This window comes from Bombus pascuorum, chromosome 13 (assembly GCF_905332965.1).
Source record: "Bombus pascuorum chromosome 13, iyBomPasc1.1, whole genome shotgun sequence".
NCBI lineage: Eukaryota > Metazoa > Arthropoda > Insecta > Hymenoptera > Apidae > Bombus > Bombus pascuorum.
The window spans coordinates 1,640,879-1,664,211 of record NC_083500.1 but is presented as its reverse complement, the minus strand read 5'-3'; the positions used below and the strand labels follow the sequence as shown (position 1 = coordinate 1,664,211).

Here is a 23,333-nt window from a genome sequence, read left to right as displayed (position 1 = left end):
GCTTGACAGAAAAAGAAATCATTAATTTGCATGCTTTTATAAAATTCGTGTACTGTAGGTGTTTCTAGAAATGTAAAGTATACCGATAGCTACGAATGACAGTATACTTTCTTCTAACTCCTTCGAGGCCAACGGTAATCTCGCGATCCATTCTGTAGAATGGAACAAAAAGCAAGACGATAAGAGGAACAAAGTCGCTTTTCCGATTTCGGAACGGCAGAACGGTGAGCGACTACTCTAAATATTTTACGAACAGCCTGCTAGTAATTCTGGAATCCGAAAATCCCTGTTTACACGGCCGCCTCGATGCGACACCTTCGGGAACGAAAGTGGAGCGAAGCCGATGTCGTCGTCGTCGTCTCGGCGAACTTGCCCTGTGCCGTTTCGTTCGGTGCCGCTTGTTTGTGCAGTTGATTGCCTTTGCAGACGCCTGGCAGAAGTTAAGCGATCAATTAAAAATGTAAACTCGACTAATTGCCACGTTAAACGGCATATCGCTTTGAAACGCGGCGAACGGATCGGTGACCTGATTACACGACACGGCCGCGACTTTGAATTTCCCGATGTCTTCCGTTGGACCCATAGGGAGGCATCCAATGCTAATGAAGACGAAAAATGATGAATTTTAGAGGGGAGTCATGTTAATTGAATTAGTCAGTTGATGGAGATGGGAGATGGGAACTGGAGTTCGTAGGAAGCGATTGAGTTTTAAAGTTCAGAGACTTGCGCTGAGTTTGGTCGATGCTGCAACGAGGTTGCATTGATAAATTGTTGATTACTTTTCATGAGAGTATGCGATATCAAATTTATGTTCTTTTGGAAATATACGTTTATATATATATTATATATTATATATGTAGTTATATATTATATATTGTATATATTATATTATATATTGTTGTATATATATATTATATATATATATATAATAAATCTTTAGGTCAGTACAATTTTTGAAAATTGAAATTCATAGAGAATATATTTTAGGAATAACTACACGAATATTTCTAATGTATTCGTAATATTATGTAATATGATCGGAATTTTGTTGCCAGAATATATTAATATATAAAACATTTGCAAAAAAAAATACTCGTGTGAAATATTCCAAATTGTGGAAAATCAGCAAAATTGATAATGCGTAATTATCAAATTTAGTATTAACATTCATTACGCGAATTTCGATGATAATGGGGTATGTTTAAAATATATTTGAACGGATCCTAGGATTATTGGAATTGTAAAAGGCAGGAGCGTGAATGGCCTGCATAAATTACGAGACCAAATTCCACTACGCGCGACGCGTAACGGGATGTCCGATAAATATTTGAAGGTTCTTCTGCAATGAAATAGTCGAATGCCAAGCAAACAGGCTACATCGTTCGTCGTTTTAATTATTGTTTGCCGCAACGGCCACGGCTTCTGCTTTTTCCTTTTTCCGTTCCACCGTTGCCTCTGTTCCATCCACCGATGTTAAGAGAATATTTTTCAGCATAATACGTCGAGTCCCAGCTGTTTACTATAGGTCTGTTTACGTTGTTGATTTTGTTTTGCTCACACTTGGTTATTTCTAACGATGAGATTTTTAAACGGGATTTTGAATGTACGTGGAAAAATTTTAAATTTGCATTTGAGAATGAATTCCGTTTGTGGGTGTAATTTAATAAGTGGCACTGTTGGTTCTTATTGACAGTTGATTTAAAGGATAAAGAAAACGAAACATAGAACAGATTTTAGGAAAATTATTATAGCTTAATGTATTGCGTTTTATTGAAATCTGGATTATATATTTCAGAATATAAAATTATATATATATATAGAAATTATAAATTAAAAATTATGTGGTGAAATATAAAATACTGCAAAATATTAAAGAGTAAATATTACAAAATAGTTTAGGAAAAGTATGTAATTTAACCAGAGACAATATCTAAACCCATCATTTGGCTATTTTATGAACTTTAACCCAACACTAGTGTTAAACCTAAAGAACACAGCTTGTAAGTTATTATGTACCTTGTGGAAATTAATAAGCGTTAACGACAGGGATGTTTAAGTACCACAATGTTCTTGAAATACTAATTAGGCTTGATACGAAGCGATGGACTATGGTCAGATTTAACACACTGAAATTTTCGAACCCTTCGAGCCGATAACAAGGTTTGCGAGGTTGAAAAATATTTGCATTTTCTCTTCGTACAAGACAAGCAAGCTCTATTAAATTCATTAGGCTAATTTAAAATCTGTTGAATTTGAAAGAAACCAACGGGACAGAAGAATATTAAAATTAACAAATTATTATAATTAGCGATGCATCACTTTGAAGGAAGTAGAGCAAAACTTGCTGCAAATTTTAGAAATCTGATCATTTGATTTGGTAACTAGAATCTCTCAGTTATGCATCTTCATTAAACAGTTTTTTACATTCACGTAATTAAGAATGAATACAAATAAGCTTATTTGTTTTATCTATAGCATGTATATCTATAACGAGTATAACGTAATTTATCTTTATTATAAGATAATGTTAATAAAATAACTCGAAATTTCAATAAATGAAAATTAACATTGTACCGTAACATGCTGTTAATTAACTAGACGGTAAATGTATCTGTTTTCAATGTGATAAATCTTACTTTACGAGCGTTGTATATTTTTTATAAAAACGTTAGGAAAAAATTTATATCCGTTAAAAATAATTGATAAAAGAAATTTTTTCCTACAAACCGATGGATATTCCCTCCTGAAAGAGATTATTTTCACACTTTAGCTTTCCGCTGCATGTTCCCCGTACACTTTTACCAAATCGCCCAGTACTTTTATCCGCATACAATTACAAAAAACTAAATGCACTGAAAAAGCGCTACGAACGACGATGGAAAGCTACATTTACGTAACAATGTGAATTTCATTTATCACGTCTCTCGCGAAAACAACCGACTGGTTTGCTTCATAACAACGAATACTCGACGCGATAATGCAGTGCCAGATTCGAGATTTTTCCACGAAAAACGTATCTAGCGTTGGAAAAATTGTTTGCAGTAAGCCGTGACGAGGCAAAATCGCGAGTAGCGGCTAGCAACAAGCGTGGCGAGTGCGAAACGGTCGAAATAGGTTGCATAAATTACAGGCCTGGGGCGGGAATGTGTCGTATAACGAGATAATTAATACATGGACGACTGTTCAGCGAGGCGAAAGCTCTGGCCGCGGTAGAATGCGCTTACCGACTGTTACGTTGCTTATAACCGGTCATATATTGTTCACCGGAAGCACGTGCTGCCTCTTTTGTTCTAGCGGCGATCTATGCGCCGACCGAAGAACGATCCGCGAATTCGAGAAATTCAAGTGATGCCGGTTCGAATCGGCGAACAATTAGAATTCACCGGTCGGCTGGCTCCGGTTGCATGGCCTGGCCAGCTGCCTGGCTGCCTGGCTGGCCCTTCATCGACCGTGACTTTTGCCATTCCGCGCGATAGTAATGAACAAAATTAAATGCCGAGTGTTGATAAGGTGACTGGGGCCCTTTTTCGTCAAAATGTGGTTCTCGTTGCGTGAGATGTAAAAAATGCAGCCGGATTTTCCATCTGAGATGAAAATTTTACGTTGATTTCACATATTTGAACCAATAATTCTATTTTGCCTACATACGACAGCTGACGAAAATATTAAAACGCTTGTAGAAAATGTGGCCAGAATTTTCACGTTGAGTTTCGTGTTATTGTTCGATTGAAATTGAAATCGCACTAGTCAAGATCAACTTTTTTACCCCGCGTATGAATCATCCATTTCATAGGTCGATTCATAGATCGATTATTCTTTATTCATATATATACATTGCATATCATTTCTGTCAAGTTTCTACGGATCTCCGTGATAAAAACTTTTATTTGATTGTACACATCGCCGTTGGTTTTTGCTAACAAGGCTTTTCATGACAAAGTCAGCCGTAAGCCGTGGCTTAATATCTAAACTAATATGTCAGTGCGTGAAATTTCAATTTAGGATATGCACAAGCAAATAGTCGGTGAAATAGTTAAGTCTGTGTCTTATGGGGAATGTAATCTATGCTAGCCGCTTCCTTAAGCTGCTTAACGTCAAAATAACTTAAAGCGTGTCCACGATGTGCCAGCGAGAACTCCAATGTTCTGTAACCCGTTGGGAATCCTTTGTCTGTAACAGAAAATTTCTACCGCGCTACTGCAATATTCTATTCGTTTTATAGATCTATATCAAACTTTTTTGCTAATGAACTTACTCTTTTACTATCATCAATCTATCGTATTTAATTATTATAATCCAACCCATTGGTGTTAGTGACATCAAAGTACTATATATCCCTTGTACTATAGTAAGTACTATATATCCACCTGGATCCATTGTTAGATTCGCACAGTGAGATATCGAGATAATGGCAGTTCAATTAAGAGAGGGTCTGCTATATTAAAATTTTTAAAGAACTCTCTCAGCGCTGAAAGGCTGGAAAATTTAGGGACCAGTCTGGTTAGGATAATGGAATACAAATCGGGCCAAGAGAAGTTCTCTTTGGCCCATTCGAACTGTCGATCGAGATTTATCACGACCATGCGTCTTTGGAAAATTCAAAACCTCATCGAATTATCGGAATTGCTACTGCGAATTTCGAAATTAAAATATTCTGATACGTGTAAAAACTCTTCAGTGATCCTTGGAAACTGTAGAGCCACAAACTTTACATTATTCGGCAAGACAACAAATTATAATTAGCGAGCCTTAACAATAACGTTTGCTAACATATACAAGTGGTTACAAAAGCGTCATAATTTCTGGCACAGTCTGTATAAATAACAGCTTAAACTTATCCTCAGAAACGACCATTGTTTCGATTTCATCTATCCCACAGGTTAATAAACGCGACTCTCACAGATTATGCGAAGGATCCAGCGACATTTACATATCCCGTAATTACTCTCTTGATATTTGCACTGGTGATAACGGTGCCGACGATCCCGTCGAAGCGAGTAATTATCGTGAAACTTTCAGAGTTGCGGCGCGTGTCGTGCGAGAGCATAATCGTGTTTATGATTAGAATACCTCTGGTTATGTAGGGTGAATACAAGCCGGCACACGTGCCCCGTCGCTATCAAGAGGGAACATCGATTATTATCCGCTAACACGCCGCGTTCATCTGCTTGATAATTACAATCTCGTTTGGTATTCTACTAAAACGTACGAGATACCCGAACGAAACCACTTGTAGCTTAATAACAACACCATTACCTAAGGTAAGATGGCCTGTGTAACGCTATTATTTCTGTTCCTCAGAAGCAACCAACGAATTTGTGTTCCGTTCACTCCTGGAAAATACCATCTACGAAGATCAAAGGATCAAATTCAGAACATTTATGATACTTTTATAATCTTAATAAAAAGAAAATTGGAAATATCAGTTCGATTTATTCAAAAGTTTTAGATGTAAGAACATGACAAAGATGATTTCCAAGATTCCGGAAGAATTTTGAACAAATACTAAATGAAAGAGATTCTACAAACTAGGGATAGAAAATTTATTTTTCAAATAGAAAGAGGAGATAATTTTTTGCTAACGTAAATGAGAATGTGTGTTTTTTATTCTATCTTTTACGCCTAATTATGCCTTTGAAAATTTCCATTTTTTTTTCTTATTAAGTCTCAGTGTCTATCAGATACGCTCCAAAATTAATAAAAAACATTGAAAATTATCAATGTTACTGGAAGAAAGGTGAAAAATTGTTGTCCTATGTTAAGTTACTGATATGTTCTAGACATAGATTTTATACAAGCAAGACAGTAAACGAAGATAAAATGTAAATTAAATTAACAATCAAATGATGAAACTAAAAATAAAGCAGACTAATTTATAATACAATGGCAGTCCAGCTTATAGTGCAATGTCCAACACGATCTAATTCATTCATTTTATTTCACCATCTCGCTTCAACAATCTTCCGTGCTTTTCTACCGCGGAACCGTGTGTCCGGATTTCAGCTTCGGCCATTAGCATCTAAACTTAAACGAACTTCCGCGAACTCGTCGCCGGTATTTTGCGGCTCGCTCGGATTTGCCCCCGGGGTGAATTTTCTTGGATCCCGTCGAACGAATCTACTCTCGGTTTTTCGTCTCGCGATTTTGCCCGGTTCATTGTCAGTCCGGCGAACAACGAGGTGATTATCATCAGCAACGATTGTTCCGTGGACCCGCATCAGGATTTCGCGGTAGTCCCATGAGTCGAATAACTCAGCGACCGTACGGTTTGCATCCCGCCGTATAAATTCACTTTGCTTCGTTGGAATTGCGGCAACTTAGAAACACGGACACGCCGCATATCATAGCTCGCGGACGCGTACTGCGCTCGTCCGCCTTGATGCACCGGCAATTTATGAACGCCGTGGAATGCGCCGCTGCGAGGATTCGGAGGCAATTCTGTCTTCGTTTTTCATTCTCGGAACAATTTATTGGTGAAAGCATCGAGGAAAAAGAATTTTATTCTAGAGGCGGTGTTTCTAGTTCCAGGTTTCGTGACCTATAAATTAGCTTAATATTATTGTGTGTTTAGACCAAGCGGCCGGATCCTCCTTCTTCCTCCGGTTTGCTAAAATTTAGTAGAGTGAAAAGCGCAAACGAATGTTCTTTCGCCGTTTGACGACTTCTCGCCGAATTGGAAATCGAGTATGGAAATTACGACTTACGATATTTTTCACCTCTGGCTCTCCTATATTTGCGTGTCCTGTCTCTATGATTGCCTGAGGTAAAATGGAGCTATCAATTTAGTTTCAAAATAAAACCTGGACCAATTTCAACCGCTTAACACCGGGTAGAAAGATGATAAATTTACGTAACAACTTTGGTCGTTTCAGTTTCTATCGTTGTAAAATAAAATGATGTAACAGATACGGTCTTTTTATTATTTAATTTGTACTTTACAATTTGTCCAGCTGGACATTTGGTAAATTTTTCAAGCTTAATTGCTAAATAACATGTGGATGACTACCCCCAGCGGGATACCATCTTCGAGTTTGACTATTTTATTTCTTTAGTGAGGTTAGTGGGATGTTTTCTTTTTAGTCTTCTTTCTATAAGAGTAACAGATACGGTGACTACGAAAAGTAGCGACACACTGTTTTATTTGTTACAACATTTACGGATTAATTGATTCGATACCGTGGAACAAATCAATTAGTGCATTCCTTTGATACTATGAAAACGAAATGTATAGTAAATATATGTAATTTCATTGGAAAATAAGAAAATGGTTTTTCTGTAATACTTCTCGTAGTCGCTGTATTGCGTCTGATCTAACAACCATTAGCTCAGTAACATTAGTCACCAGCTCGTGGAACAATGCTATCATAAATTGTTCTCGACTGGTTGAGACACTCGAAATTTCGATGCGTCGTGGTTATCGTTGACCGTGAAATTCGGAGAAACCCATTAGGTGTTTTGATAGGTTCGCTCGGTGGTGGATGAGTTGTATGAAGTGAATTATGATAGGCCATGTATTGAGTTATAATAGAAGGGAATTATTGTAATGTGGCATGAATGATGAACTATACGTCCACGCTCTTCATCCTTTGTTTTTATTATCATTTGTACGGAATGGCTTGACAGTACAGCAGTCTATTTAATTTAATTCCTCGAATCTAAAATAAAAAATAAAAGATGAAATAGAGATCAAACATGAAATAGATGAAATAGATTTGAATTTGTTTAAGCTTTTTAAAAGCAACGCGTAAATTTGTTAAATCGCTGTTTGGTCGTATAATTTGTAGTAAACGTTCGATTCTAATAACATACAGATGGAGATTTCTACAATATTATTAAAGGAAACATGTAAATTAGAACGTTGAATTCTTAACGAGTGACTAATTAAAGTAGTCATTTATGGGTTACTCGATGTAAAAATTTGAAAGAGTCTATTGCTTTGAGAATCTGAAAGAAGTATTGAACAATGGAGTATATGAACCGTATTGAGTGAAGTCCTCCAAAGTTAACTTGAAGCGTGTTTGAAGTAGCCTCTAATGCTTCCAAAAGAACTTTGGGCTTTTGATTTAAAAAACTATTCACTTCCCCCTTAACTGCATTCTCAGCTGACTTCTTCTGGTACAAGAAAGTAACAAAAACGAAATTTTTCCTCATTCTCTTTTGATCGAATTCTCGTAAAACTATTATAAAAGAGCGATTACTCTATCTCAGACTTCGAACACTCTGATTTATCTTCAGAGTAAATTGCATTAAAATGATCCTAAATACTAAACTGTGAAATGTTTCCATATAATTCCTATTTCCATTTGAAGCTACTGTTTCAACTGCAAATTTACTCGTTTTTTCACTTAATTTATACTGAAACGATGAATACACACGTAGTGTAGGAAAGGCGATTAGTGATTATACTCTAAGCTTGATTTATGGCCTGTAGAATAATCTGATTACATTCTACATTCGATTGTGAATTTCCGTAATTTACCAAATCGCACATACCTGATATTGACATAGGGGAAACAACATGTAATACAATATCACTTACTATTTATACCCTACTATAACTAACCGTAAAGTAGAACGAGCACAATTTAATCTCCATTGCTTCATACAACTGGAAACCCGTAAATCTACGATCCTCATATATTTGATAAATAGACTTCCCTGAGTGTCCTCAAATTTGGAGGAAAGGAAGTTAAGGCTTTCCAGATCACAGACTGATAACATTATGGATTCTCAGATCTATTCGGATTTCAAAGGATCAAAAATCTATCATCTACATTAAAAAACTTCTGTATAGTATATATACAGTAAATATACAGTAGCTACAAAACGTTTCGCGCATCTTTTGATAATTTATGCACCAAAAGATTAAATTATAATACCTACATCGTAACGTAAAATGGAAAGATTCTCGAACAACGGAAGATTAAAATTCAGCAACTCCGCTAAAAACCTTGCAAACCGTCTAAAAAGTTGATAAAAACCAAAGAAGCAAGAAAATTAATTTAACGCGTGGTAATGTAGAATCGAGGTATCCTCCAACAACGAATACTTAGCCACAAAACAACATAATAACTGCGCTTCTGTGCAAAATATTTCCGCAACAAGCAACACAGACACTACCAAGCAAAGTATGCTTTATCTTCGCTCTTTTATACTCCCGTTTTTCGTACCTAACTGCTAGCGTAAGAACGGATTGTAAAACTAGCGAGAGCACAGCGGAAAAACGATTCAGAAACAGGAAGCAGCAATGAAGAGGAGCCGGTCTGCCGTAAAAATTCGTCTCGATCCGGACGCGACGTATAAAATATCCAAGCCAGTAAATACGTAGAAGGGAGTCGATTCAAAAAGCGACGTACTCGTAGCAGCGGCGGCGGCTGCCACCCTCGACAACAGGCTGAGGGGGCGTTTATATCATACACGCTTGCACGTCGTAAAATTTGGAATGTTGCCCGACTATCTGGGTTAAGAGTGCCCACTCGGGTTGCGGCAGTACGAAGAAAAATGCTCGGCATCGTTCGTGGCCGTTGGATCGCATACTCGCCATCCTAAACTCTTTAATCGATTTTCAACCTCCGGTTTCATCGACCTCCGAATCCTTGATACATCGATGCGATCGTTTGATACTGAACAGAAAAACGAAAGAAGGAGTGGTTACCGAACGTATGATAGGCTCGATATCGATGAAACACGATTCTTCTTGTTTGAATTAAGAATCACCACGGTCTTCTAGATTTCTCGATGTTGAGTTGTTCTGGTTTCAGAGGCAATTCTCGCGTGTTCTTTCATTTTCGCTACATACCTCAGACTATTTTTTTTTCTCCAGATTTTGAGGACTGAATGATGTCAAATGTCCTTTTATAAAAATTCGTGCTTCATTGTTCGTTATTCAAATAAAAGTGTAGCCGAATAAATGAATGTAACATGAGTGTAATTACCATGCATACGTTTATTTTTAACAGTCCTTTCTGAATAGAATAAAGCTCTTTTTACAATATACGCTAAGAATTAATAGAACAGACTTTACATTTGAAAAAGTAGTTCACCAGTGAATTGCGTCACTAGTTGATATAGTTAGATATAGAACGGTATTAATAACGACTCGCCGAGTTATATTCGTTTAAAAATCGAAGAAGTCATAGTATTATTAGACGAGTCAATAAAATAACGAGACGAAAGAGACCTCTGTACAGGAAGAATTTGAAATTTCATTATTGGGAAAGTTTCAAATTACGTAGCATCAAATATGAATTTGACACGAAGTCTTCGTCACCGAGCAGCTTCTACGAAAAATAAAATAAAGTTTCGTGCCTCTCTATCATTTTTCTATATTTGAACTAAATTTTAAAATTCCCAATTTCAAATGAAAAACGAAGTAGCTCAGCTTAGATAGCTCGAAGCCACATGAATAGCTGGCTTAAATACTCGAAGGTGCTTGTCCGAATCGTGAGTACCAGCAGCTGCTCGTATATCAAACGTCAGTAAGCCGGATTTATTACGTTTCGAAGTTTAACAATGTCCAATGGAGTCCGGAGAGATCGGCGTGACTTTAAGGGGAGTTCACAATGAGGTTCCACTGACGAGGCCAAGTTCGATCACAGTCCAGTCGGAAGTTACCAGCGGAGTAGTTTATTGGTACCGCGCGTTCCTCGATTTATCCGAAAGAAAATAGAGACCAATAAACAGTTGCGGCTCTTTCCGCACGTTTGCAACGCTATTGCTGTGCAATTTATGATTTTTGTTAGGACAGATTTTAGAGTTTACGGAAATAGATAACAATGAACGTTATATTGAAGTTAATTTGATAAGAACGAGTCATTCGCGATGGTCTTCAAGACGAATCGTCAGAGTTGATTGCTCTCCTGATGCTTCGTTTCGTTGGCGTAGCCGGCAAATGTTGATACGTTATCGTATCGTGGATTATTCGTGTAATTTACACCGATATCGCGCAACCTGACCGAAATCGATTATTTGCCACGTTTAACTTCCATCAGCAGCTAACCAACCGTGTTTATGCACTCGACAGTTGTAATAGGAATTGCGTGCAATTAGACGCATACTGCAATGATACAACTTAACGCCCTGTAGGAGAATATGCTTCTCTATTGTTAGTTGCCGACAGTGCAATCACGCGGGAAATTTATTTTCCACAATGTCCGGCATACATGGTGCCCCTTTTGTACACGTATCTGTATGAAACACACCTAAGTGTTTATCTCTATAAGACACGCCGTATTTCGTTTGAAAGCGTTTCAATGTTACTAAAACTACGTTGGATATCCTTTCCTCGTGTTTTTGTTTCGTAGATACACTGAATTGTTGAAAGCATCGCCAATAACTTAAATTTAATACGTTTTAACTTACATTCAATATTTGTATACGTATTTAAGTAGAAATGTGCAGAAACTCAAGTAGATAATCCAAAGAGTAGAAATTCGGATAATAAAGATTCTACGGTAATTAGCTGCTTGCATGATCGAGCCTCCGCGTTAAAAACCAATTTTAGCCTTTTTCAACTGGCGAATTCGAATACCTTTCTTCGTCCGCTTCCCTCTAACACTCGAAACTACTCCCATTTTTTATCCTCTCTTATTGCTTCCCTGATAATCGCAACAGAATCCCTGCAATCATCTCGTAACGACAGAAAATAAGCGAGATGATCGACGAAACGCGAAAAAGTGAAACGTTAAACGACCGGCAATTAATTAAACGCGAAATTCTGAAGGAAAAAGGCGGCCACTAAGAACTGCATCGTTGCTAATTATTCGGTAGGGAATCTTCATCGTCCGAGGAAGATACAGCAGGCTGAATCACTGAAATTAGGTTGCGAAGTGGAAGACGAGTGTCATTATTATAAGAGGCGCGAAGGGGCGCGAGGGTGAGGGGGTTAATCGGATTTGCCGGTCGAGCAATTCAGTCGACTCGAGAACTGGCAACATCGTTCAATTTGCATAACGATGTAATTTAACGCATATCTGCCTGGTCAAAATGCTTCTTGCCTGTGAACGTAATCATGGTTCTTGTGTTTACACAGCTTTCAAATTTTGCCGATAACCTCGTACGCTAGGATCCGTGTTTTCCGTATAATTTTGACACCCGGTTCTCGCTAGCAGCGCTCAAAATTTCAGGATTCTAGTGGAAGGGACGGTAAGTTGAGGTTTTGAATTTCTCGAAGATTTACTGTTGTTGACTTGTTAAGCAAGCGATTAGTATAGTAGACAACTACATATTGGAAAATGCTTCACGTAGCAAGTGAAGGTAGTTCGCAAACTTCATCACTGATCGTGCTTCTATTATACAAGGGGAATCAAAAGTGAATACATGCCTTAACAAAACAACTTACCTACGGATTTACCTATGCTTCTGGCCGTTAATTTGTATTTACACATATCTTATTCTCTTTTCAATTAATTTTCAATTCCTGCCAAATGTATGTAAGAATTGTTTATTAAATTTCATGCATCCACCTTTGTAGCCACCGTATGTGCGAATATTTTTTATACTCAACGCGTTTCGGTAGAATATTCCTTGTAATGTGACACGGAGAAGCGAATGAACTTATTACACGATCTAATAAAATAACCAAAAAACAGAGAAAGAAAAAAAGATAAACTTTTGTTCCTTCATCGAACTGCAATGCTTCCCGCAATTAAGTCTGGAAGGAAGGCACGATTAGAAGGCAACCATTAAAGAAGAAACCACGTCCACGTGTGCTGTAAAAAGAGCAAGAAGAAACGCGCAACGAAAAGGGAGAAGAGAAACTGCTCGCTTGCACGAAGGCTCGCTTCTAATAAACCTTAATGTTCTGCTGGAGATATTAGCATCGTCGGTAACGACGGGCAACGTCGCGACGCCGGGTGTCGGCGGTTTCCACGGCAGGCGACAAAAGAGCAGCCACCCTTTCAGCGTTTTTTCTCCTGCCACCGCTAGGTCTCACTCTTTTTCACTGCTATTCTAGAAGTACCTCAGGTAAGCTCATTGCCGCTGCTTACAAAGCTTACCTAGCCCTCGTCATCGTCGTCTTCTTTTTCTACCACCTCCACCAACTCTTTTTTCATCCGTGCACTACGTCTTTTTTTTCACCCTTTTTCACCTAACGTCTCTTTAGCTCTTTTTGGAAACTCGACGAGCGGTATCATGTGGGTCTTGTTGGATTTCTCCTTTTTGTTGTTGTTGTGTAGGTTCCTTGTTTCTTCGACCCGTTCATTTCAACGAAATGTAGCGGATCGTGGAGAATTTTTGGTGCTTTTACAAAATTTGTCCTTGATGGCTGGTTAGCCTTGATGTGAACGATAAATAGAATAACGTAGATACAAATACCATTCTTTTATGAGGATAATAGCAAAATTATTTTAGGTGATCGTTAGATGTTTGTGCTTTTTTTACAATTTATCATCGACATTTGGTTGATCTTTACTTGATTAGTAGATTATTGACAATAAGCATATTGCGGATCCATGAGAATGTTATCTATTACGCAATTTTTTGTTCTTTTTTTTTGCAATTGAATATATTTGACGCTATTTTTTTAATTCAACAGCTGGTAAGTTAAATAAAAGATGAACGGTAATACAAAAGTTAATTAATGCGTTTGATTTAAATCCCTAGGAGATAAGAAAGAATGTGATTTTTAATTAAATTAGATTTCATAGATTTGTAGTGTTGTTATGTAAACTAAGATAAGTGTTACAGTATAAACAATTTAAGGGAACAGAGCTATCGATGATGATAACCAACCGTCCATAGTTTTCTGTTTAATTTTAAGATCAGCGAATGATGACGAGCTGGTGACCACGTGTGGTCCTTGTAAGGCACGTAGGCTTAGGTCAAAAGGGATGTGCATGGGTGTGCGTGCCTGTATGTTACATTACACAGCGAGTGCGAGCGGAGTCTATTTTTACCTAGCAATAAAATAATAGTTCAACCCTCCGTAATAATCATCCGTTTTATCGTCCCTACAGATTTTAGTATAACTCATTGACAATAAATTAATTTACATGTTTACAATAAACTTAGGAAATATTCTGCAGAATATGAAGAAGAATTGTAGAAATATTTTCTTAAAATATATGTATATGAAATATTAATGAGGAAATCAACAATGATTTAACGTCAAATATTTCATTTTATTACGTAGAGGATTTTATTTAATGCTCACGAGAAATTATTTGAGCAGAATTTTATGTAATTTTTTATATATTCACGTGCTCTTATGATGAATTTTATTGCATTGCTATGGTGGACGTATTCGAGAGACTTTCCACAGCATGTAAAAGTTGTTGATTATTACTCGCACCTCGACCTGGAAACTGCATAAATCTGCCCTCGAAAAGGTAGTTAGTGCAATTAGAGGCACGCGAGCAGTTCTTTGCAAATTTCCACGATGAGCTCCGCAATTTTGCACCGCACGGATGTTCATACTTTTAAAGCCTCTACCATTGTCTACTTACACAACTGTACAGTATATTTCTACTCTGAAGAAGAGACACGAAATAACAATAATAATAACGTACTGTATAACGTACAATTATATTCAGAAACAAAAAAGAGAAATGTTATTAACAGTACTATATTATCATTTTAAATATATATTTTTTCTTTAACAACATTCAATTAGTGCACGGTTTTATTCATTTTTAACCAATTATGGTATTCGTATTATTTTTCTCAGTTTCCGATGTAAAATTGCAATTTAATGTACAATCGAACGTGATAGGTTTTTCTATTTAATTTGATAAATATTTTATCATTATAATCCCTGTGTTACCGAATAAATCTTTATCAAGTTAACTTATAGTTAACTGAATGAAAGTCTCCAATTTGGAAACACAAAGCGTCCGATATTAATTAAAAAAATCAGCGAAGCTGTATCATGGAAAATTCGCGAAGCTTGGCAATTTTTTAACCGCTGCTGGATTTAACAATCGGAAGCCTCTGGCGATACTTTTATTGTGTCATCCACTGCGTAGATTCATGTGGCTCGAAAATCCACGTACGCAGAAGCTTTTCTCGCAACGAACAACGCCGGGTGCGTTCATTCGTCGCGGCGACCGCTCCTAAATCTTCAGCGAAATATGCACAACAATAGCGATGATAATAAATTCACGCGAGGACATTAATTAGCGAATGCGTTGCATGGAGATAAAAGTCTCGTTTTATCGGGATCCTCATTTTGAAAACATATCGTACTTTCGTACCTAGAGATATTTGTAAGTTTAGAACGCAGCTGAAAGCATGCATACGTATCACGGTACAGACAATCTTGGTTAATGTGTCTTAATCTCAATGATATACAGTGTGCGCTGTGCACAGTAAGGAACCACGACTTTTGAACTGCTTCAAATGATATGTTTATACTATACATTTTGGCTGTTTTAGGTAGTACTATATATAGAGGACTAAAAATTACTTTTACGTATAAATTATTACTGTGAAATTACTTGAAACAATATAAAAATCATGTACATTCTATATTCCTGTGTTCAACGAATTTCCATTTTTTCGTTACCCTTGGTAAAACGTTAAATTTCCGAATAATTTTATTTTTCTTAATTATTTTACATAAATCTCCCCTTTTTCTGATTTCACATTGTATTATTGTACATTTTCTAATACTTTGATTTTTTTCGAAATCTACACTGCACGTAAAATTCATAAAATATAGAATGAATTTTCGAATATTTTCGTTGAAATGTTATTTTTCTTTATACTTATAGAACTGGAGTTTATATAATTTTATACCGAGATAATAGATACGAGGTCTTTAGTGTGCAAATATTAAAATTTGGGCTTTATTGAAATTTCAAACAGGTCAGAATATTTCAAAGAATTAAATAATACCTCTGCATTGGCTTTGGAATTTTAGTAATAATTGTAAATTGAAGCAAAATACGAACGCGGAAACGTTTTCTGACGCAGTTAATTTTAATAATGACTGCATACTTTATATCTGAAGCTTTGACAATTCACTTGTTTCAATTCTTCCGGAATATTTATTCCGATGAATATACATTAATGTACATTAATTACTCATTATTACAATGAAATATTTATATAAAATATTGCCGATAATAATATTAATAATTTTAATTTTAATATAAAATTTCTTTAATATCTACATACGTACATATTTCTTCTACTTTTCTGGAGAAACAACGCAAGCAGGATATCATGCTCGATATAACAATATTTCTATATATAATATATATATTTTTAATTCATACTATATACTATATACACACTATACACACACACACACACACACACACACACACACACACACATATGTATAATATAAATTGAAAAAGCGAGCAGAAACGACAAAGAGTCTGTCTCTTGTTTCTGTTAACCATTTAAAACAAGAGTCTCTAACCTAGATTCGCAGTTGGGTGTAGAATTTTAGAAAGGGAAGGAAAGGAAATGATGTTGTTATCTGTTTTGTGCAATACAAGGGGAACAATTTCATTAAATTTAGAACGAGCTCTGTTTTTTTCCATGACAACCATTTTCTAGCTTTCTTTTTTCCAGGAAAGACAAATCCACTATTCGATTATTAAACTAATCAATTATTCGAATTGGAAACAGTTCTCCGAAACTTCGAAATTAAATCAAAGAGAAATTATAAATGGCTGGTGTTTTAAATAATGCAAACGATGTTTCTTACGGATGAGCGGTAAGCAATTTTGTTTGGCTTCCAGCATCTCCTTGTGAAACGAACGGATCATTGGAAAACAAATATGAAGATTTAAAAGGAGTTATTCATACGTCCAATTAACAGTACCTTTGAATTTATAATTTAATTTCGTGAACGAATTATTCTGAAAAGTAATTAATGGCTCTGAATTAACTATGTCGATATGGTCGTTTTAATTATAAACGGAAGATAGCGCTTATATTCTTTCCCTTTTTATATTAATTTGTATTTTATGCCGTTTCTTGTTAAAATACTTAAAAACTTAATTATATACATATAACATATTTATATAATGTTAATGTATACAATATCCCTTATACATAGAGATACATGGTTTCTTAATTACAATGATAGATATTTCGTATCTATATACTTCCACAATATTATAGTTTATATTCATAACATAAAAATATCGAACAGATTAAAAACAAATAAGAAGAATCATTAATAAATTCTGAACACTAAGAAAATTAGACTAGAAATACTTTGTAATGCGAATCAACTTTTTATTCAGAAATTATTTTTTATATTTGATCAATTAATTGATAGGGAAGTCTGTTACCATGTTAATTGTCATTTCAGCATGTATTGTCCCACAGATTTAGTCACACCAACACGACGCGACGCGACGTCAGCTTTCCGAATGTAGCACTGTACGTATATTTGCAGAAACTGTTTAACCGTTGAAGGACTGTCAGATGTTTGAGTTTCCAAGTACTTTGTCTCCGACTACATACAAGATACCGATATCATTACGGTATTAATCCTACCTATTACGTTATTAGCTCAGCTAATTTTCATGTTTTTATCGTAGGATTGTGAAATTCAGTACGTAACGGAATTTTTCACTACAAGATTAATGGACGATCGATATACACACGTATCCGATATGGAATTGCTGTGGATGCTTCTAAATGCGGGATTACTTCAGATATATTTCTAAAGATTTCAATTTTTAAATTTAAAGGAAAATGAGACAGATCTGAGGATTTAAAAACGGCTTGTCAAATGTACTTAAAATTTACAATTTTTACTGCAAACTCTTATGCATCTATGAGACATTTGAAGATGCAAAAATGAACACACCACATGCATATAATAAGCGTACGTATAATATGAGTATAAGGGATATTTAAAATAGGATACTTGTTATTGTGTTTAGTAAATAAAGAAATTTTCCGTCGCGGTTCCATTTTTTTAACACTTTGACTGCCACGTTGGTCATATATGACCAACCACGATTTTTCCTGTGACGCCACGGTGGTCATTAGTATCCAGAGCGCTTGAACTTCTTACAATCGTAAAAATTGTATGAAAATTGACAGTTATGGCATTTTGAATATAACCGATAAATAGAAGATACTTTGAAACAAGAAGTGTCCCATTGAATAATTTTTATTAGAACATCAATAAACAAAAAATGAGAACAAATCTTGCATCTAACGGATGCACTGTGTTTGCATCCATATCTTTGAGGGTAATCTACGAATATTATTATAAACACACCTTAGAAAATAATAATAAAAATGCTGCTTTATGATCATATAATTGAAATTAGAAGTGTGAACATACCTTACTATTATATGTAGAATGAGCAAATACCGTTTACTAATATCTTCTACACGTTTCAACAATATACTCTGCACGTTTTGCTTACGATGAAATAACGAATGCGAATGGTTTGTTAAAATAAACGAAGCCTCGTTATAATATGTCGCTATCAACTGTTACCAAGGCGCCACGGTGGTCAGCCGTGACCTCCAATAAGATAAACGGTCCATTGGGAAAGAATGTTGTCTTAGATAATCAATTTATTATTATTTTGCCATTATATGCATTATAATAAAAATACTTCCGTGGCGCCCTGATCGAAACATGTGATTTCGGCGTGACAGTCAAAGTATTAATTATATTTGCAAAAATCTGAATGTTCATAAATATCCGCAGTTTATTGATGACAAAGAATCCTATTTTTCCAATGGTATCAGAAATGAGCAATGTCAGATACCTTCAGGCTGTTGTATCTTCAAACTGTATTACATATGTAATAGTCTTCGACCATTTTCCCATTTTCTGTCGATCAGATTTGCATTAAATCGTAAATTCGGCTTGATTCCAATGCAGAAATGAATTCCGCGATTGTTAGTATTCATCGAAGATAATCATTCAATGAAATGCCAGACTGCAACTGAATCGTACTTCACGAGCCTCATCGCGTAGGGTTCTGCTCTCTTAATCCTGTTCGAACATCAGTTAAGCGTGAAAGATCCCATAAAAACGCGCATTAAGCGAAGATTAAGCGGTGGAAAAAATCTTCCGCCTCTCGGATTGCCCTCCTATCTTCATCTCAATGGATCTTGTAATTTAAATTCGAATAAACTATTCGTCCTTTTCTTATCCGCGAAGATCGGAGGGGCGTTAACGCGCGTTACACTTTTAGTAATTAATTAAGCGCATTGTATGACTTCTTCGATCATCCTAGATCGTTGCAAGTAAAATGGCCGAATTCTTTTATAAATCTTTCAACTTTGCATAACTTTATTGAAAATAGTATTAATAAAAATATAATTCAATAGTTTCAACATATCTTGATTCAGATATAATAAAAATCTTTGATTAGCCATTATTGATAAAATTTTGATGCATTATCATTTATAGTCGTATTTTGATATTTAGATCGAAATATCTTTTTCAATGAATTCTCATTATTGCATTCCATTGTGTAAGATCCAATGGTGAAATAGAATCTCGCAGATTTGCTGAATATTTTTATCATCGCTGGTTTCTTGTATCATCTGGTACGTAAACAAAATTTTCTGTTTTTTAGTTTTTCTGTAGCTTTAACAGAACTGTGTTTAATATCTCGATATTACGATGGCTCGTGACAAATCTTTTCTCCTAAAATATTCCACGCGATAATTGAGGGATTAACATGGCCAATCTTCTGCAGAAATGCAGGTAAATTTGCTTCCAACCAATGTCGCGTCGTTTTATCTTTATAACCTCGTGCAGATTATCGCCGAAATGCCCGATATCTTCCAGAAAACGGAGTACAATTTAAAAGTACGTCGTTTCTAGTTATTTTTATATTTTTTGCTTCAACGAAACTTCTGATCGAACGATCCGTTTTCTCTGCCTTGTTAGTAGTTCTCATTATTTACGGGCTATAATCATATAAGGCGATCTGCACTTACACGCTGAAACATCCGACAAAATGTGTTCGTGCTACCGATCATTCCTCTTGACGAAAAATGGCATCGCCAGCTTCCTGATTCAATATGGATATTACGTTTTTACACGAAGGCTTTCGATCGGTATTTTAAAAGGTGAAAGATTGAAGAGCGCTAACACCACGTGAAACACCGTCGATTAAAAAGGAATATATGCTCGATATAGCGTTGCAGATTTTTACGGTCTTTCGAATTACATGTTTTTCTCTTTTTGTTATTACTTTCAAAGTTTTATGTAGCTCTGGTAGAAATACAGAGCTCGCAATATTTTCAAATATCGTTGTTATTTTACTCAACATTCCAGTTTCTATGTTTTTAATTATACATAGTTCTTGTAACCGATGTATCTGTCATTTATTCGGACGTTTAATTCGAATTTCTCATAGCATATTGTATATTCTTTTACTTCTTACTTAATTGTTTTCTTAATTTTTAAATTTAAAAATGCATGTTCATGTCCCTTCAAACGATCGCGGTTGATCGATAATTCGCAAAAATGTGGAACGCAGCAGTGGCGAGACAATCGAAAACGCGGCTCCTGTGTGTTTGTCTTGCCTAAAAGCTTGCAATGACGCGACGATAATAAAATACCGAACGATAATTAAACCATTCGAAAACGAACAAGGGAAACGGGCGAAAAAAGCTATGGGCACCAGTTCAAGCGCAGTGAATTCCTTTTGTTTCAAACTAGGCGCCAATGATGCGTGCGCACACGACGGTATAAATCATGTAGCCGGGCAAAAACATTTATTCGGAATACGGTAAATCCACGCGAAATCTTTTTATCGGACTTGCTTTTGTCCGATAGCGGAGATCCCCATACGCGCGTACCGAGCCGCGATTATTCGTGTAATCGCGAGTTCCGCGTGTACGATACCATCGTACGCGGCCCATAGTCATGCTCATCGCTACGATGATAAATGGGAGAACATCTTGGCTACGTTCGATCGATAAACCGGCTACGTTATTCTCTCTTAACTCCCTCCGTATCCGAAGACGAGATTTCTTGCGATACAACGTCGTTCATGCGACTCGTATCATACTTATATCACTGTATAAGTATCGCCACTGTATAGGTTTACATATTTACCTTAGAATGCTTATATATACACTTGGTCGCGCGACTAGAGTCCTACACGAAGATACTGAGAACAATAGTCAACATGGTATGTCAGAAACGAGGATACACGCAAAGACTAAAAAATACCAACGGTCAAAGGTGAAATCGACAGGTACGCAGAAAAATACAGCTGGCTGCTGAAACGAGTAAAACTCTCATAAAAAGAAGACTAAAGAGAAAACACCCCACTGACCTCGCTAGAGAAATAAAATAGACAAACTCGAAGATGGTATCCCGCTGGGGGTAGCCATCCACATGTTATTTAGCAATTAAGCTAGAAAAATTTACCCAATATACTGCTGTACAAATTGTAAAATACAAATTAAATAATAATAAAAGAAAAACTTAGTCACGCAAGTCTACGTACTTCTGCCAAATTTTGTGTATCTGACCTATCAAAGAAACTCAAAACGCAGTTCGTCATGAAGTTAATTAAACTTAGAGTAACTAACGAAAGAATTTGTGCACTCATCGACGGTATCATGATTTGTAAAATTTGGAACGATTCCGAAAATGTATTCACAAAGTATACAATATTTAGAGTTGGTATATGTTTCACAGAATTCAGAAAAATATTTAGGCAAACCATCGTTCGCGATAAGAGATCTCGGTATTCAGTAGGGCCATTTTTAAATTTTACCACGTGTTTAACACGATTATTCAGGCTGTGTACCAATTTTTCATATAACCGATATTACTTTCTTTCCTCTAGTAAGTTTAGCAAGTTACTTTTCGTGCTTATCGTAACTATTTTTACATTGCTATATGGTGGAATAGTTCATTTCTACTCGACTACTTGTTATTTTTACATAACATTGTTCCAATAATAAATATTAAAATAGTCAATTCCTAATCGTAAATAAAATTCAAGAAGCGAATATTTAATGTTATTTTATCAGATTAAGAGATTATAGAAGTTCTGAATTAAGCGAAAAAGATAGCAATAAAGCTCTGTGGTAGGTTAACCAAAACATCCGGTAATGTTCGATAATACCAGACAATGTACGAGAATCGCTGGAATGCAAAAATTGCAGTATTAACGGGGCATGTTGAAATTCAAAGCGAAAATCGATATGCCAATCCCGCGGTGAAATAGCGCGAATCAGATGCCCGTTATTCTTGCACGAATTTGATATCTCAACAGTGACTAGACACATTCTTCTTCTGTTCGCTTGAAGTCATTGAACTGTTGCCTGATAGAAACCTTCGCTGGCCATGGTAAAATTGATGAGTGCTTTCTGAAAAAAGGAACCAGAAAAAAGGGAGCATAAAAGAAGGGATGAAAGAGGGAGCTTTCGCTATGAAAACTGAATACGCGATATCGTCTTTGAAAACTGTGTCTGAGCTGTTTGTTTGAAGATTTATCAATGAATTAAGAAAGATGCAACGGTTTGCCTACTCGCTTCAGAAGCACGTGAATTTGAATTACAAGTATTTCGCTGAATAGCTCAATTCAAACCTTGTATTTTTCAAAGTTCAACCCTTCACTTCCATTTCACGGCAAATTCAATTCATTAAGTTAAAATTGAAAATCTGTGTAAGGGTTAACACGAAGAGGCTGCAGAGGGTAAAGCAACATTTTCGCAAATCTTCAAACTATCATTAAAGTCACACCCTGTCAATCTTGTGAAAATCTTTTGCATTTAAAGCTTCTCTTTATAAATACAATTTATTAAATTAACATTGAAGATCCATTTAGAGGTTGATATCAGGAAACTAGAAAGAATGAAAGGATAGTTTCGCAAATCCTCATATTATTGTCACAATCACACCCTGTCGACGTCGATCCTCTTATTTTATATCGCTAAAATCCATATACGCAGCAACTACAATTTTAAACGATTTAATAGTTGGCGCATGTTTCAGCAAAGTTCGCCCCCTCTCGCTCTTCGCTTTGGCGACAATTTTCCTCGCACGATAATTACTCGCGCGGCCATTATAAATGCACAGTACCGAGGAAACATTCGCGTGCTAATCACAAAGTAGGTCGAACCGAATCCCCAGGATAGCTGAACGCTCGCTGCTTATATACGACGCGATTTGCTCGCGATATGAATAATTTATCGGCATCGGATATCGGATAATAGTCTCTAAAATTGACACAGCTTGGAAAGCAGCATTTAGCGACTATTTGACGCACCTCAACGTCCCCAGGCTTCTTATCGTTACATCCTGTAACCGCTCTGCAGTTACGTCGTACGATGTTGAAAGTTTAAGATGTAACCGAGATTCAGTTGACGAAGCACATACTTAATAATGAATTATAGTGTTGCCGTATTAATGGTGATGTTCG

General features: G+C 36.1%; 1 protein-coding gene across 2 annotated transcripts in view; it reads left to right on the top strand.

Annotated features, from left to right (window-relative positions):
• Positions 1-23,333, top strand: part of LOC132913464 (zwei Ig domain protein zig-8) — a 739,765-nt gene that overhangs the window by 362,271 nt on the left and 354,161 nt on the right. The gene's annotated exons all lie outside the window — the stretch shown is intronic.